This window comes from Salvelinus fontinalis, chromosome 7, assembly GCF_029448725.1.
Source record: "Salvelinus fontinalis isolate EN_2023a chromosome 7, ASM2944872v1, whole genome shotgun sequence".
In the NCBI taxonomy this organism is placed as follows: domain Eukaryota; kingdom Metazoa; phylum Chordata; class Actinopteri; order Salmoniformes; family Salmonidae; genus Salvelinus; species Salvelinus fontinalis.
This window is the reverse complement of record NC_074671.1, coordinates 53,032,694-53,049,008: the sequence shown is the minus strand read 5'-3', so window position 1 is coordinate 53,049,008 and position 16,315 is coordinate 53,032,694. Positions and strand designations below refer to the sequence as shown.

General features: G+C 43.5%; 1 pseudogene; it reads left to right on the top strand.

The window, feature by feature from the left end:
- Window positions 1-9,382, top strand: part of LOC129859671 (fidgetin-like) — a 37,241-nt pseudogene extending 27,859 nt beyond the window's left edge.
- Window positions 9,383-16,315: the final 6,933 nt, after the last annotated feature.

Below are 16,315 nucleotides of genomic sequence, written 5' to 3'. Positions count from 1 at the left end.
ATGGTCATTCTTCCAATAAATGACATTTAGCCCCAAAATTGAAATGCCATCGAAGTATTTTAGAACTTTGGACAAATATTGCAGCTATCGTATAATGGGGTAATAGGGAGGTTTTTGAACCTCACAATTAGTGTAGAGGACGTGAGAATTACTGTAATAACCCCCCACATAGCTATCGGGTGTAATGTCTTGCTGGGTACTAGACATAACGTTCTCCATTAGCTAACCGTGACAAATATTCTTCTGAACCAGAAAATCACAGAGTTTAGAACATTTGCTGCTGATGCTTTTTTTTATATTTTTTAAATGTCAATTTATTTAAATGCGTATGTATTATGTTTTAGAGTTCTCAAAAGAGCTGCATTGGCAAATGAATACCCTTTTGGTGTTAACTCCCATCCTTACCTAAACTTCAACTTTTTTAGAATTTTAGGCAGTTAGTTCACTTCTGTGTCTAACCTCTAAGCCCAAAATATACGTTGAGTAAACTTTCTAGTTGTATATTCAAACGCGTTTTACTGTGCCGAAATAGAATTGTTTTACCAAAACAAGAAAAGAATACGGATGGTATGTGAGTAATTCTCAATAGCAACAATTATTCCCATCATGCAGCAGTTATTTTTCAGAAACAATTGTCAATGAAACGTCACGTCATGAAACACACCCCGCTGTTCCATTCTTTTAGCTGATTGCTGTTTATTGAACAATTTGATCCAGGTTGAAGTATTTCCAAGCCCTTTCTCTCCGTCGAGTTTCATATAGTCATTACATAAAGGAGCGTGACATGCGTGCCAGCCCCGGCAAGACTCCCCTCGGCTTAAACCTTGTAAATGAACACAATTAGCACATCGTCATCCTGCTAATTAGCTGCTGGTGTCTGGTGAGACGTCTGGGAGAGAGAATCAGAGAGGAGTCTGGGGAATTCCCCCGCTCTATTACCAAACAAACACCATGCTACGCTGACACGCCGAACCTACTGGAGAAGTGTGTTTGTGAATATGTGTGTTAGTGAATGTGTATGTGTGTGTTCACGCCAGTTCCACTTATAAAAAACCCCCCAAGAGGTACGTCGGTGGTACGGTAATTGTAAGACATGCAGTGCTTAAAGGGCCTCCAACAGTGGATTCGTAAAGACATGCTACTGAGACTGAAGAAAGGACAGAGGATGGTCATAAATGATCCTCATAATCCGCTGTGTGTTAAATCAAATCAAACAGAGTCCGATCTGAGAGGAGGCTCCTACGACGATGTGGGTCTGGCCTTTGATAGCACCATGCTTTGATAGTGAGATGACTGTGTGTGTGTGCGTGTGCATGTATGTGTGAGTGTGTGTATGTGCGTGTGTGCGTGCGTGTGTTAGTATTTGCAGATAGTCTTTGGGGATTATATAAAATAGTGGCTCTTGAGCCTCAGAGGCAACAAAGGGAGCTAGGTGACTGAAGTGTGTGTGAGACGGAGCGAACGAGCCAGAGGCGGGGGGGGGGGGGGAAGGGATGAGGACAAAGATGGGAGGGGGTAATGAGAGAGGGTGGACAGGGAAAAGGAGCAAGAGAGAAAGGGAAAGAGAAAGGTAGGAGACGAATGGAGATGGAAAGGCAGAGAGAGAGGTGACAGGGTGGAGGTGCAGTCCGGCACTGTGCGGTGTATGGCGGAGGCCTCATACACAGGGTGTTGTAATTCATAGCCAGCTGTGGCTCTGGTGTGTGTGTGTGTGTGTATTGATGAAAGCAGCAGAACACTGCCGGCGGGGGGAGATTGCTTTGCTGCACTAGGCGAGGCGCGTTCTGAAACCATCTCCGGCCGCCTGAGATGAGAGAGGGATTATGGAGTGACCTGCCATGTCTGTGTCATATTGTTCTGTGCAGGGTGCATTATTTTGTCCTAACCTGGTAGCGGCCAGCCCGGTCCCAAGGCAGAGAGGCAGTGTCCTTCATGTGATCTGTCATTACTCGTGTCAAATTTACCATCCGTGTTCCAAGAAACAAGAAATGCGAGAGGCGAAAATAATCAGGCGACTTAAATGTCAAGAATTTTCGTAAGTTAGTCATTTTCATGAATATATTATTTTACATTTATTTTAAAGATGCACTTTGCAGAAATCGCTCTGCCGTTTCCTGGCTGCAAAAATTCGAACAGTTAGGGTTAGGGTTAATTTCAGTTTATTTGACCAAACAAGCAAGTATAGTATAGAGAATCATTGTACCATCTAAACCGCTGTGTAATATATTTTCTATAACCAAAATATTGTATTTTTAGCTGTTTGAAGCTGGTGTACAAAACCGAAAGTAAAAGACACAAAAACTAAGCTTAAGAACAGAAAGCATGAAAATAGCGCACATAAAACAGATCTACCGCTTCTTAGACTTGCGTTCAATGAGAATGGCAGATCTATAAAACACATTTCTATGTGAATTTGGTTGGGTCGCCCCAAAAAGTGACTTATTGCATCTTTAAGCCATTCACTAAATGAAACTGATGGACGTCAAATATAAAATTATTATTCACAGTAATTATTATTCAATAATGTAAAATTTCATTAAACTAGAACACATTTTGCTCAGTAGTACATTAGTCATTGTGGATGTTAATTATTGATCATGATGTGTGAATCGTGTCATAAATGACCCACTGTATAACCTCATAAATGACCCACTGTATAACCTCCGAGCTCAGATTCATATACATATTCATGAGTTGTTTTCTCGATTTTATATTGAAGAAATGGCAGCAGTGAATCTCCATGATTAAGCAAAATACAGTGCGTACTATCATAAGCATGACAGTGTTTGATCACACCCAATAAACTGTCATCACATCACAGCCATTAAAATCAATCTGTTGACAGCATAACGAAGACCAATTGACAGAGAGCCTAAGTGAAGAGATGCTGAATTTTGAGTGGCTGTACCTTGTCTTATAAATAAGACCAACCTAACTGTCCTGTCTGTCTCTATGCTCTTGCCGTTGCAGGCCTAAAGATGCAGTGGACCCCAGAGCACGCACAGTGGGCGGAGCAGCACTTTGACATCACCTCCACCACGCGCTCGCCGGCCCACAAGGCCGAGGCTTACCGGGGCCACCTGCAGCGCGGCGGCAGCACCTACCAGTACGCCTGGGCCAACGACGACATCTCTGCGCTCACCGCCTCCAACCTGCTCAAGAAGTACGCTGAGAAGTACTCTGGCATCCTGGAGATGCCCAGTGAGAGGGCCCTGCTGAACTCCTACGCCGAAGCCGGGATGAATGGCAGGAAGGGGGAGGGCGAGGCCTGGCAGGAGGGGGTATACTGCGTCCCCGAGGGGATGTCCATGAGGAAAGGAGGGGTGGCGGCGGAGGTGGCTGGTATGTGCAGCTCGCCATCCCCGGGCTTGGCCTCCAGCGGCCTGACAGAGCCTGGTTACTCCAGCAGCAGCTGTGGTAGTCACATCGTCACGGCCCTCCACTCTTCTGCAGGCTCCTCTCAGGAATACGGCCCCAGCTACAGTGGCTCCTACCTGGGCTACAGCTCCCAGGTCACCACCTCCCCGCTGCACAGCTCCGGCCTCTTGCAGCCCCCTCCTCCACCCCCCCACACCTCCCTGGTCCCGCCCTACAATGGAGGATCCTCCAACCTCTCGGGCTACAATTACCCCCATGCCGGGTACCCCTCCCAGAACGCTGTGGGGCCAGGCTACAGCCCCGGGGGAGCCCCCCCCCCATCCTCCTACCTACCGTCAGGGATCGCCGCTCCCACCCCCCTGCCCCCCTCCTCTACGCTCCCCGGGTACCCCTACCAGTCGCACAACCTTGGCCCCATCGCGCCCACGCCTCTGAACGGCAGCTCGTCCAACTCTCTGAAGAGAAAAGCCTTCTACATGACAGGGCAAGGAGAGATGGACTCCACTTATGGAAATTTTGTCTACGGCCAGGCGCGCAGCTCCGCAGAGAGCCCCATGTACAGGGTACCGGACAGCAGCATCTCAAATGCGGGCGGAGGGAACAGTTTTGACAGGAACGCTGACAAGTCATCTTTGCCGTTTCATACCCAAAAGCAGCCCATGGCCTCTGAGCAGTCTGCGGGTGGAGCACTCACCCCTCCGTCCTATGCCTCCACTCGGGGTGGCTCGCGCTCAGCTGACTCCCTGGGCAGCTTCACCTCTCCCTCCCTGAGCGACCAAGGGGACGAGCACCGCCTGCACCTCTCCCACCTCTCCCTGACGGGGGCGACCTCATCCTCCCGGCCTGCTGAGGAGCAGCTGAAGAGCAGCGACCCCCACCTCCTGGACATGGTGACCTCTGAGATCCTGCAGCAGGGACCCCCAGTGGACTGGAATGACATTGCAGGCCTGGAGCTGGCCAAGGCCACTCTGAAGGAGGAGGTTCTCTGGCCCATGCTACGTCCGGACATGTTCAGCGGCCTAGGTTCAGCCCCGAGGTGCGTTCTACTGTTCGGCCCCAGAGGGACGGGCCGGACGTTGCTGGGCCGCTGTATGGCAAGCCAGCTGGGGGCACCCTTCCTGCAGCTCAAAGGCTCCACCTTGGCCACCAAGTGGCTGGCAGAGGGTGACAAGATCCTGCGGGCCTCCTTCTTGGTGGCGCGCTGCCGCCAGCCCTCAGTGCTGTTCATCAGCGACGTGGACATGCTGCTGTCAGCCCAGCTGAGCAACGAGAGCCCCGTTCACCGGCTTAAGGCCGAGCTCCTGGCCCAGCTTGATGCGCTGCTCCTGGGGCCGGCCGATGACTCCAACAACCACGTCCTGGTGGTCTGCTCCACCAGCAAGCCCCAGGACATGGACGAGGGGCTGCGACGGTACTTTGGCCGGCGGGTCCTGGTGCCGCTGCCAGACGGTTCGTCCCGCCACCACATGCTGAGCCAGCTGCTGTCCCAGTCCCAGCGCAAGTACTGCCTCAGTGAGGAGGAGCTGGTGCTGCTGGTCCAGCGCACCGAGGGCTTCTCCGGCCTGGACGTGGCAAGGCTGTGCCAGGAGGCCCTGGTGGGCATGCTGCACACCTCTTCCCAAGGCCTGGACCTCTCGGTGAGCATCATGCCCACGGGCCAGATGCGACCCCTCACCTACCAGGACTTTGACAGTGTTTTTTGCAAATTCCAGCCCAGTATATCGCAGAAGGAGATCGACACGTACACCGAGTGGAACAAAATGTTTGGGTGCGGTCAGTGAACCTCGGGGGGGAAAGTCCTCAAGAAAGAGGCGTTGGGAATTCTTTGACCTGGCTGTGGTGCTAACCAGAGAGGAAGGCACACAAGAGGGGCGACGTAACCCCCCACGTGTGAGACCTGACCCCAGAGGTGGAGAAACATCAAGAGACTTGGTTGGAGAGATACCTGATGGTTTTGCAGGTAACGAGCAGAGATTTCATTAGGATGCTTGACGCTGCTAAAGTCAGGCATAGTTATACACATTAAGAAGGGGTCAACTGGAGAAGAGACAGAGGAGGACCCTGTGTGTATATATACATTTGTTGTTGTCCCCTAAAATGTAATTGGATAACCAAGTGCCTGTAGTGGTGCTTTCTTAATTCTAATTTCTTTTTTTATGTATTATGATTTTGTTTGCCTCACAATCTACATTAATGGCATGTGCTGATATTATGAGCTTTAAACTTCAACAGCAAAATTAAAATTAGAGTGGCAGTTGCCATTTTCTCCTGCCATTTCACCAAGTATCAACAGTATTCCTCAGGGGGTGACAGTAATCTGGACCCCCGATCCATGCACTTCATCTCTTTTGGTCCTCTGTCTGCAAAAAAAACTCAGGAAAGTGTTTGTGAATTGTACAGTACCTCAACGACATCACCACACAAAAGCACTACGATCCTCTGAGAGTATTAAGACCAAGAGTTGAGTCATTTATATAATATCTAGAGAACCAGTGTTAGGTTTACCTCGAACCTTCTAGGGGAGACGGTCGAGGAGATGAAAATGAATGTAACCAGATTTAGTTCTGGGACGACGGGACAAATAAGTCAATGTGGAGATTCCTCTTTTTCTTATCCGAAGGTGCTTAAATGAAGATTTCGGTGATGAGTTCAGTTTCCATTTGAAGGTTTTTAGAAAATGCGATGCACCAAGTGTGTTTTTTCGGATCCTGAGTTGTGTATTGATTGACTCAAGAGAGTTGTTCCCCTGATGTTTTAAGCGGGCACTGATGACCACGTATAGTGGCTCATACGAATGTTAGGGGGATGTTGTCAACAACGAACAACTCTTTAGATGGAACGACGGACTTCAGTTGCTGTTGTGTTATCACAGGAAGCCATAGAATGACTGTAATTGACGATGAAGCAGAAACGCCACCAAATGAAAAAAAGCGAACGGTGCCGTGACACAGTGTGTGATTCCGTATTCCCCAGAATAAATGCAACATCAGGATCACACATACTTTCTGTTCTACCTCAGTTGGTTTCAACTCATCTAGGAGGCAGCAGAGCAGTCGGGGACATCCTCAGATCCAAAATGGCCAATTGCTAATTACTGCTATATGTCAGCCAGTTGAGTCAGTTTGAATGAGAAAAGGCAGCCAGCTTTATTCATCACCAGGGTCAAAAGTTCAGCACCAGGGCTCAATTCCAAACCTGTTTTCAGTTCCTTATACCAGAGGTCCTCATTGGCTTATCCAGGTACAGATCTGACATGATTAGATTGTTCACAACACTATGGCTATAACGATTGATCTCTGGAATGCTCTGGAGATTTTCGGTCATATTGCTAACACCTATCCAGTTGTGTCATATCTGCAAGGAGACTCAACAAGGGCTTGCGGGTAGGAGCTAGGTATTGTTTAAGGTATTTGGCCAATTGCATCCTCATTGTATAGTATGTACACACATTACCCCAAGCACATGGTCAGGGTGGATATACCACTAATTGGACACTCATCCTGGCTCTTAAAGGCCCAGTACAGTCCAAAAAATGATTGTCCTGTGTTTTATATATATTTTCACACTATGAGGTTGGAATAATACTGGGAAATTGTGAAAATGATGATAACGTCATTTTAGTGTACGAGCTATTTGAAAAGACTGCCTGAAATTTCTGCCTGTTTTGGTGGGATGGAGTTTTGGCCATTCATGGTGATATCACCATGCGGTAAAATAGTTAATAGACCAATAAGAAAGAGAGTTCCAAACCTCTCTGCCAATAACAGCACAACACTCAGACCACTCCCAGAACGTCCTAGCAAAATTCTTGCTTTAGAATTTGCCCATTGCTGAGAAGCTATATATATATATATTTTTTTTAACCATTTTATTTGAAATCAATCACAGTGAGGTACTTCAATGTTTCCCAGAAACGATTTGATGTTGAGATGCACAGCTGCATTGGACCTTTAAGAAACGTTCAGTCAACCTACTGTGGTCAGTTCCAAAAGACCCACAGAACAGTGATTCGTAAGCTCATTGTGTTGCATTTGAATGTATTTTGTTGCTCTTCTTTTGTTCTCTGTACGTGACTGTTGCTATGCACAACCATGGTGGTGTTGATGTACCGTAGGTGGATTATTATTGTACAACAGCTGCACTATAGCATTCCTTTGTGTGTATTTTTGTTTTGGTGTTCATAATCACTGGTTTGCAATCCCCGAGCACTGAGATTGCCAGCACCATGTTGCTTGCCTTTACGTTTTTGTTTGTTTTGTCAGCTTGTGACTAGTGTAACGTTTATCTCTTCCTGTGATTGGTATTATTTCCAATTCTAGTTTGCATACCTCTTCCATTTTAGCACTCAATGGAATTTAGATGGAACTTGCTGTGACTGCACATTGCACTAGTCTACCACAATGTCTCGGCTATTTAGGATTTAACACTTCTCCAATTTCTCTCACTTGGGTAGATAAGAGGGTAGATCCACAGAAGTAACATGACCGTAATATAACCGCTTACATGGCCTTTGAAAGTTTGACTCAAATTATACTTCACTCATATAAAATATTGGTAGGCGGGTGAAATGTACAATGTTTTATTGATATACTACACACAAACAAACCTTAAAACACAAAACATCCACGTCAACCTCTCATATTTAGTTTACCTCTGGAGTTACTTAAGAATTACCTGAATGCACTTTCATGGAACTTTAATTCATTGGAATGTTCAAATGTTTCACAAACATGATACAGTGTCAACAGACTGATTCTCACAGCCTGATTGTACTTTATGTGTAAAAGCTCATTACTAGAAGGCTTGTTCTGGAAATAGAAAATGGAGTCTCGCTCCCTACTCCTTGACCCACAGCCCAGGCCTGTGAATCTCACTTCTCCACTCACTCTCACTGAGGAGAGGAAAGGACACGCTGAGGTGTGTTTGTGTGTGTGTGTGTGTGTGTGTGTGTGTGACAGCGCGTCAACAGCACATGGAAACTGCAGTGCAGTCTGTCAACAGACTGACCACAACGCGGTCTATCCCATAATTCAGTCTGCCCTCTCTAAACTGAAACCTACTGATGTACTTGAGAGCACAAAAAGCCCATTCCTTCACATATACAGTACTTTCGAAACAACCAAATCACTTGAATTGTACTATCCAACCAATCATCTTGTCTTTGTTTTGTTGCTATGTACTTTTCTCTTGGCTTCCTTTTTTACTTTGTTTACCAGAACTGGCAAACAATGTTATTGGTGGTTTCTGTGTTTGTTTATTTTCCCCGCTATCTATTCAATCATTTTTATTATAGTGTTCTTTGAGACATTTCTACCTCTTGGCTACATATTATACATGTAGTATTTCATTTGTGTCTTTTGAATGTCCTACATTTGTTGACAAATCGAACAAAAGAAAAACAAAAAAAGGAAGTGGGTGGGAGCAGGAAATCACAGGTCCTTGAGCTGGAGTCTACCTCAGAGGCACTGAGCAGAGGAGATGGTGGTAGAGTCTACCTCAGAGGCACTGAGCAGAGGAGATGGTGGTAGAGTCTAGCGTGTGTCTGACAGCTGGATGCACACTCACTCAAGACACCGAGCGACAGACAGACACACAACACCCCGCAAGGGAACATTTCTGGTGGACGAGAGGAAACTGTTGGACTTTGCAGGTCCTCTCCGAGGTTTCTCTTGATGCATAATCCAATGCGTTGCTTTAATCTTTGGTGAGCTGTAGTTGTGTGATTGTGTATATTACGTGGGCACACATGAATATGATTTGGTTTGTGTGGGATTTTATATATAATTAGTATATATAAAACACACTTGCACAAAACTTTAACTGAGTGTAACGTGTTTCTGTTGTACATATTTATATACATAAATACATACAAAATGCACCACATACATGTTTATATGTGTGAATATGTTGCCATACTTGCAGTCGACTTAAATGTATTTTCATGTAATCTGTCTGAGGTACAAAAGACAACAACTGATTCATTAAAGATGTTTTCTTGAAATTATATTTTCTTTTTGTATTTTTTAAGATCTAAGGTCTTCAATTGAGTTTGTGTTCCTTGAGAATGAAGCTTGTTTTCATGACATCTCACTGTGTTGAATGCCAACATAACAGTACAGAGTTTACACTCTTAGAAAAAGAGGTGCTATGTTGAACCATATAGGGTTCTTCAGTTTGTCCCCATAGGGGAACCCTTTTTGGTGCTAGGTATAACCCTTTACCTAAAACCCAATATGTATGGTTCTTTAAAGAACCCCCTGTATATGGTTCTACCTAGAACCCTCTGAAGGATCCTACCAATAACTATTTTATAATCTAAAGGTTCTTCCCTCTATGATTGGTTCTGCCAGCCTTTAAATGAATTATAACAATACATTATGCACTGAGTGTACAAAACATTAGGAACACCTTCTTACTAATGAGTTGGACCCGCTCCCCCCTTTTGCCCTCAGAACCGCCTTAATTCATCAGGGCATGGACTCCACAAGGTTACGAAAGAGTTCCAAAGGGATGCTGGCCCATGTTGATTCCAGTGCTTCCCACAGTTGTTAGCTGGATGCCCTTTGGGTGATGGACCATTCTTGATACACACAGGTGGCTGTTGAGCGGGATAAACCCAGCAGCGTTGCAGTTCTTGACACACTCAAACCGGTGCACCTGGCACCTACTACCATATCCCTTTCAAACGCACTGAATGGCACACATACACATTCCATGTCTCAATTGTCTCAAGGCTTAAAAATCCCCTCCCCTTGAAGTGGTTTTAACTGTTGACATCAGTAAGGGATCATAGCTTTCACCTGGTCAGTCTAAGTCACGGAAAGAGCAGGTGTTCTTAATGTTTTGTACACTCAGAGTTAGGATATCCATCAAGTGGAATTTGTATCACCCATAACCTGCATTCAGAATGACTGCCAGCGTAGGGAAGATTGAATACTGAGACTACCTCAATGATCTACACTGGAATAACCATCTCTTTAACAGGTGTAATAAGTCCAACTACTAACAGATTGGTTTAGTTAAAAAAATATGTTATTAATCTTTGTGTAGCATAAAATGTATCAACCAATCAATGTACATGCTAAATTTTAAAACAATTCAAAAAATCACCCTGCAATAGAGCATGCTGGGAAATATGATATATGGTTCCTTTCTTGCCTTCCGAAGAATCATCAGAGAACCTTTCTTCTTTGCCTTACAGAGAAATGTTGTGTTCCAGAAGGGGTTCTTCAGATCAAAACAGTTCTTGGTAGAACCCTATCCCTCCGCAAAGAACCCTTTTGGAACCCTTTTTTGTAAGGGTGTAGTTTAGATTTAAATCAAGGCTGTACTTTCGAAAAAAAACTAAGATCTTTGTCATCTTTTTTGGGGGAGGGGTTAATTTAATTGTATAAATGTACTTTAATGTTAAATGCGTTGTTTTTACACAATGTACATTTCCTGTAGTGCAAATTATTTGATATCAAACACAGATAATATGGAATATCTTCACAGCAAGATGCACTGTGTATGCAGTATATAGTAGATAATGCACATTTTTTAACAAACCTCAACCTACAACGTGGGCAATTAAAATATATCTCTGTTATGTTGCAGAGCACCAAAAGTGTAGTCATACATTTCTCTCATTAAAATGTAACAATTAATTTACTTTTTGGGGAAAAGTGTCAAGTAAAAACACTAAAACCTTACCTCACACAAAGAATTCACATAAAGTGACTACTATGAATGTAAATTAGGTGCTTTTATCCCTACCATTTTTGAAAGCATCATTATATGGTTGATGGTAAGCGTAGGAAGCTAGCTACAGTGTAATTAGTTGTGCAAAGCAGACTGAGATTTCAGGTTGCTGAGCAATGGAGTTTCTGCTTGGCCTTTGTCCATTGTACTTTGCTTTATGAGGTCTGTGAGATTTGCGGTTCAGCCACTGTTCTTTTTTCTTACCTTGTTTTTAAAACAAAACATGAAGATTTAAGTTGATTTGAGAAGCTACAACCAGTAGCTTACTGCGTGTATGTACATTCTATTACAGTTTGGCCCTGAGAGTCTACCTAGCAACAATATGTTGCAGGTCCAAGGTCTTCGCATTACAATACAAACCTTGGATGGGTTTATAGATACAGTACATAATGTTAGTTAATTCAGGTTTCATTGAAACAGTTATATATGTATGTATTGTTATGGTAATCGTATGAGTACCGGTAGATCATTAGTGGAGTGCTGTTAAATCAATGTGTTGTCATTTTGTTGATATCAAAGAGGCACTTACTCCTGTGCTCTTCATTTGCATTGCAAATATTGGTGTGTGTGCATGCGTGCATGTGTGTGTGTTTGTGTATGTGTATGTGTGAACTTGGAGGGTTACTCTGGTCACCACTGCACACCTAGAATCACCTGGCCAGAGCCAGACTCAACAGGATACACCTAACATACCTCTCCCCGCACAACAATTAAAATATGCAAAGTGATAATTCCCTTTAAGTAGCCTTCAATGTGCAATCGATTCAAATTGTGAGAGGAAATTGCCCAAAGCTCCAGAAGAGGTGGATGGAAAGAATACATTATGCAAATAACACAAAGGACTGGAGCACTTGAAAGCCTAATTCCTCTATAATCAGCATACTGTGTCGTTTAATATGTTTTCACCTCTTATTAAAAGTGACTGTTCTTCTGCACTGTCAGCCGGCTGGATCTGACATTGGACTGAGACCACGGACAGACCTTGATGCTAACGCATTCTGCCGCCATAGCTTTTAGATGATGGTTCCATATCCCCCCCCCCCCCCCCCCCCCCCCCATACAAGTAATTATGCGCCGGAGAGTCCAGAAATAAGGTTTAATTACACAGTAATCGCCTCTGATGGACACGAGGAAGTGGTGAGCACTGCCAGACTGCAATCCATCAATGACAAACCTCTATCCACTTTTAATTCCTCCTCATTTGCATCATAACCTCCGCACCAAGTTGCACAAACGCTGTTAAATGTCAATGGGACCTGTCTCTCCACTCAAAATGAATGCTTAAGCCCCATTTCACTCCCTCGCTCTTTTTTTCCCACTCTCACCCATTCTCTCTCAATGTCCATCGCTTCTCCCTTTCTCTCCTCTTTCTCTCCCCTATCTCTCCCTCCCTGCTCATCCCCCTCCCTCCGTCTCTCAGCCAGCGTTAACGGGTGAAGAGAACCCACAGCTTGGTCAGTGATGCGCTAATTGGGAGCAACACTTACAGTTTTATCTCTCCAGCACTAATAGTGGCCCTGCACCGACAACCCTCAGCATGGGTGGTGGAGGGTGTGAGAGGGGGAGAGTATTGGGCATGTCCTGCATAGAAAATGTAGACCACAGCACGGATCTAAGTATGATTGGCCCCTCCAGTCATAGTTAATGCGAGTCTGGAGGGACCCAGCACACAATTTCCAGCTTCATTAATTGAAAATTGTGGCTTTTTCCTTTTTGGGGGGGATGTGAATAAAATAAAACACTGTGGCCATTTATTAAGCATTTTGTCTGTTTTATTCCCGCCACTCCTTGACGATGAAGTGGGGGACGATCTCATTATCGGTGCCGTCTTGAAGAGTCGCTATAATCCAAGCCTTGATTGTTTCACCGCGCTAAGAGAGAGATAAATACCCACAATGTTTTGTTGTGTTGATGCAGACACTGTGTTGAAGGGAATCATTTGAAGTCTCATCACAACACACATCATGGAAATAAATCTGATATTAAATATTCCACACTGGCTCTTGATAGCGCACACAAACACCTTCTTTTTTCATCATTAGCACATCTTGTTCATTGCTTTTTACCATAATTGGAATCAACATGCATTGTTCTAATTCATGACCTCCTACTTGTTTTCCCTCAGACGCACAAAAACAATATATTAATGTTAAGAGGGACCGATAGCAAATTATCATTTGTTTTATTAGCAAAGTGTTTCATTTACCAAAGTGTTGTTGAAAGTGGTCCTTACTGAGTGATTCAAAGTTCCTATTTGAATCAATTTCAGTATTTTAGAATAAGAATTTTGCAAAGAAAATACATTCTACTACTTAATCTATCATCTGTGTGTCTCCATTCAAACAGGTCATATTTTTAAGCAACTTCTTTGGGATGTAGGTTTTTAGAACAAAACTTGAGACAAATTCTTAAGTATAATCTTGAACAGTGCACAGACTTTGTTTTCTCAACAATGTCTGTTTTCCTAGTGCTGGTCTCTTCCGAACACTGTCACTCCTCAGGCAGCTAGTCAGCCTTCATGCCTCCCTGCCTGCCTCTCAGAAGACATGACATTCATTTGTGCCCTTTCAAAACAACGTGCTTGGAGGTTTCAGAGAGACACCGCAAATATATATATATATATATATCTTACAATGTTTTTAAAGGGATAGTTCACCCAAATTACAAAATAACAATTCGTTTTTTTCGTCATTTGAGTGAACAATCCCTTTAAGGTTGTAAGGACTGGATTTTTTTTGCTGATGCTTAATATGTAACTCTGGTTTATTAGTTGTTTCCCTATGCAAATGATAAATTATTAATAAAGTATTTTTTTTATGATAATACATGATTATGATGATGAGAGACATCTTTAATGCATGACATTGACATTGAGATATTGATAACACGTTGTATTTTGTCATGCAAATTGTATTTCTGGAACTTATGGAGTAAGCCTAATTGACACTTCAGGTTGTCAATAAATACATGGACTGTTCAGTCCAAGAGATAACCGCCATTTGTTATACTGAAGATACCCTTATAATTCAAGCCAATGCACCATTCACTTATTCAGTTTCATTCATGATGCCTTATCATATCCGATAGAGACAAGATCAAATGTTCTCTCTCTTCACTATAGCATTGCTATTCATAGATGTACAGTATCTTCATTGACTATCGTCACAAGTCATCGGAGATGTAGCCTATCCGTATCCCTGCCCATACATTTTAGATTAGAGTTGATAGAGCTAATAGAAAATATGGCGGGTTTGACGTCCCTTATCAGTGCGGCGCTCCGTCTATTACTGAGCCCCAAATGTCCGCTAATGACTCAAACAAGCGGAGATCCTTTTCGTCCAGTCCCCCTCAAAAACGGGGAGTCAGATGCTGAAGTCTTAATTTCATCTCCCTTCTCCCACCTTTAGAGCTTAAAAGGAACGCTCAGTTGAGTCGGTCATCACAGGAGAGTAGAGATTTATTAAAACAATGGTTATAGATTAGAGCTTTATTAAAACAATGGCTATAGAGTAGAGCTTTATTAAAACAAGGGTTATAGAGTAGAGCTTTATTAAAACAATGGCTATAGAGTAGAGCTTTATTAAAACAATGGTTATAGATTAGAGCTTTATTAAAAACAATGCCTATAGAGTAGAGCTTTATTAAAACAATGGTTATAGAGTAGAGCTTTATTAAAACAATGGCTATAGAGTAGAGCTTTATTAAAACAATGGTTATAGAGTAGAGCTTTATTAAAACAATGGTTATAGAGTAGAGCGTTCATTGTTTTTTTAGAGGTCTTACTGCTTTGTGTTGTCAGATTCCACTGTGCTTTAGTGCTCTCAGACACACAGGCAGAGGCTGACAGATGGACAGGCAGACAGATATGCAGCAGAGGCCTACTGAGGGGCTTCAGCGTGCGTTCACATAGTGTGATAGCACTGCTAGATAGCCTGACAAAAGACAGACTGTGAAGTTCTAAAGGGATTTTTTTTGTCGTTTTCTCCTCAAAGATATATTCTAGTGTGTGTGTGTGTGTGTGTGTTTGTCAGATTGACTGCTTGACTGCTTTTTGTTCAGCTCATTTAACAATAGTCTTTCCATCGTTTGTTCCTTTTTGTAGACAGTGGAGTAAAACATTGTTGGGAGAAAGACAAAAAAACCTATCACATGGAATTGAAGCCGAAGCAAAGGACATTCCTTATCCTTCAACATCAACCTGGTCTCAGAGCAGTTCGTATTATTTTGTATGTAAAACCCGGATTTACATTTACATTGTTACGTGAGATCCGGCTGTCAACATAGACGGTTTGGTGTCACTTTCTATGAGGACCTCTGTTCATAGCAGTGGAGGCTGGTGACTTGAATGATTGAGGAGGATGGGAGACCCATGGTATAGGCACGGAATGCACAGACACGACAAAATGTTTTTAAAAATTAGTCAAAGACTAATTCTAGTACAATATTATGGGGAATGGGAATGAGAGGGCAACTTACACAGTGTTGGAAAAGGATCACAGCAGTGATTGAATGAGGGTATGAGGCATGAGTTGAGGTGTTCAGAGGCTTGACCAGTGCAGAACAGGATTTGACTGGGAAGACAAAAAACAATAACACAACACACTACACAGTTAGACAAAAGAGCTAAGAATGAGTTAGTCCAAGCAAGGAGTAAAATCATTGATGTGTAATAATGTGATTGTGTTTGTGTATGTGTGTCACGGCTGTTGAAGGATGAGGACCAAGGTGCAGGGTGGTGAGCGTACATTTTACTTTATTTAAGAATGACGCCGACAATAAACCATACAAAACAAACCGTGAAGCTAAAGGCAATAGTGCCAACAAACAAAGACAACTTCCCACAAAGAATGGTGGAAAAAAGCTACCTAAGTATGGTTCCCAATCAGAGACAACAATAGACAGCTGTCCCTGATTGAGAACCATACCCAGCCAAAACATAGAAATAGAAAATCATAGAAACACAAAACATAGAATGCCCACCCCAACTCACGCCCTGACCAAACCAAAATAGAGACCTTAAAAGGATCTCTAAGGTCAGGGCGTGACAATGTGATTGAGTCTACATACAGTAGTGGGAGACAATTGATATGGGTACTCACAGTGCTTGGAGGGGAAGTATTCAATGTGCCAGTGTATGAGCGGGCACATGAGAAGGGGCTTCAGTTAATGTCAGGAGAAAGTTGACAATGGTAGCCAA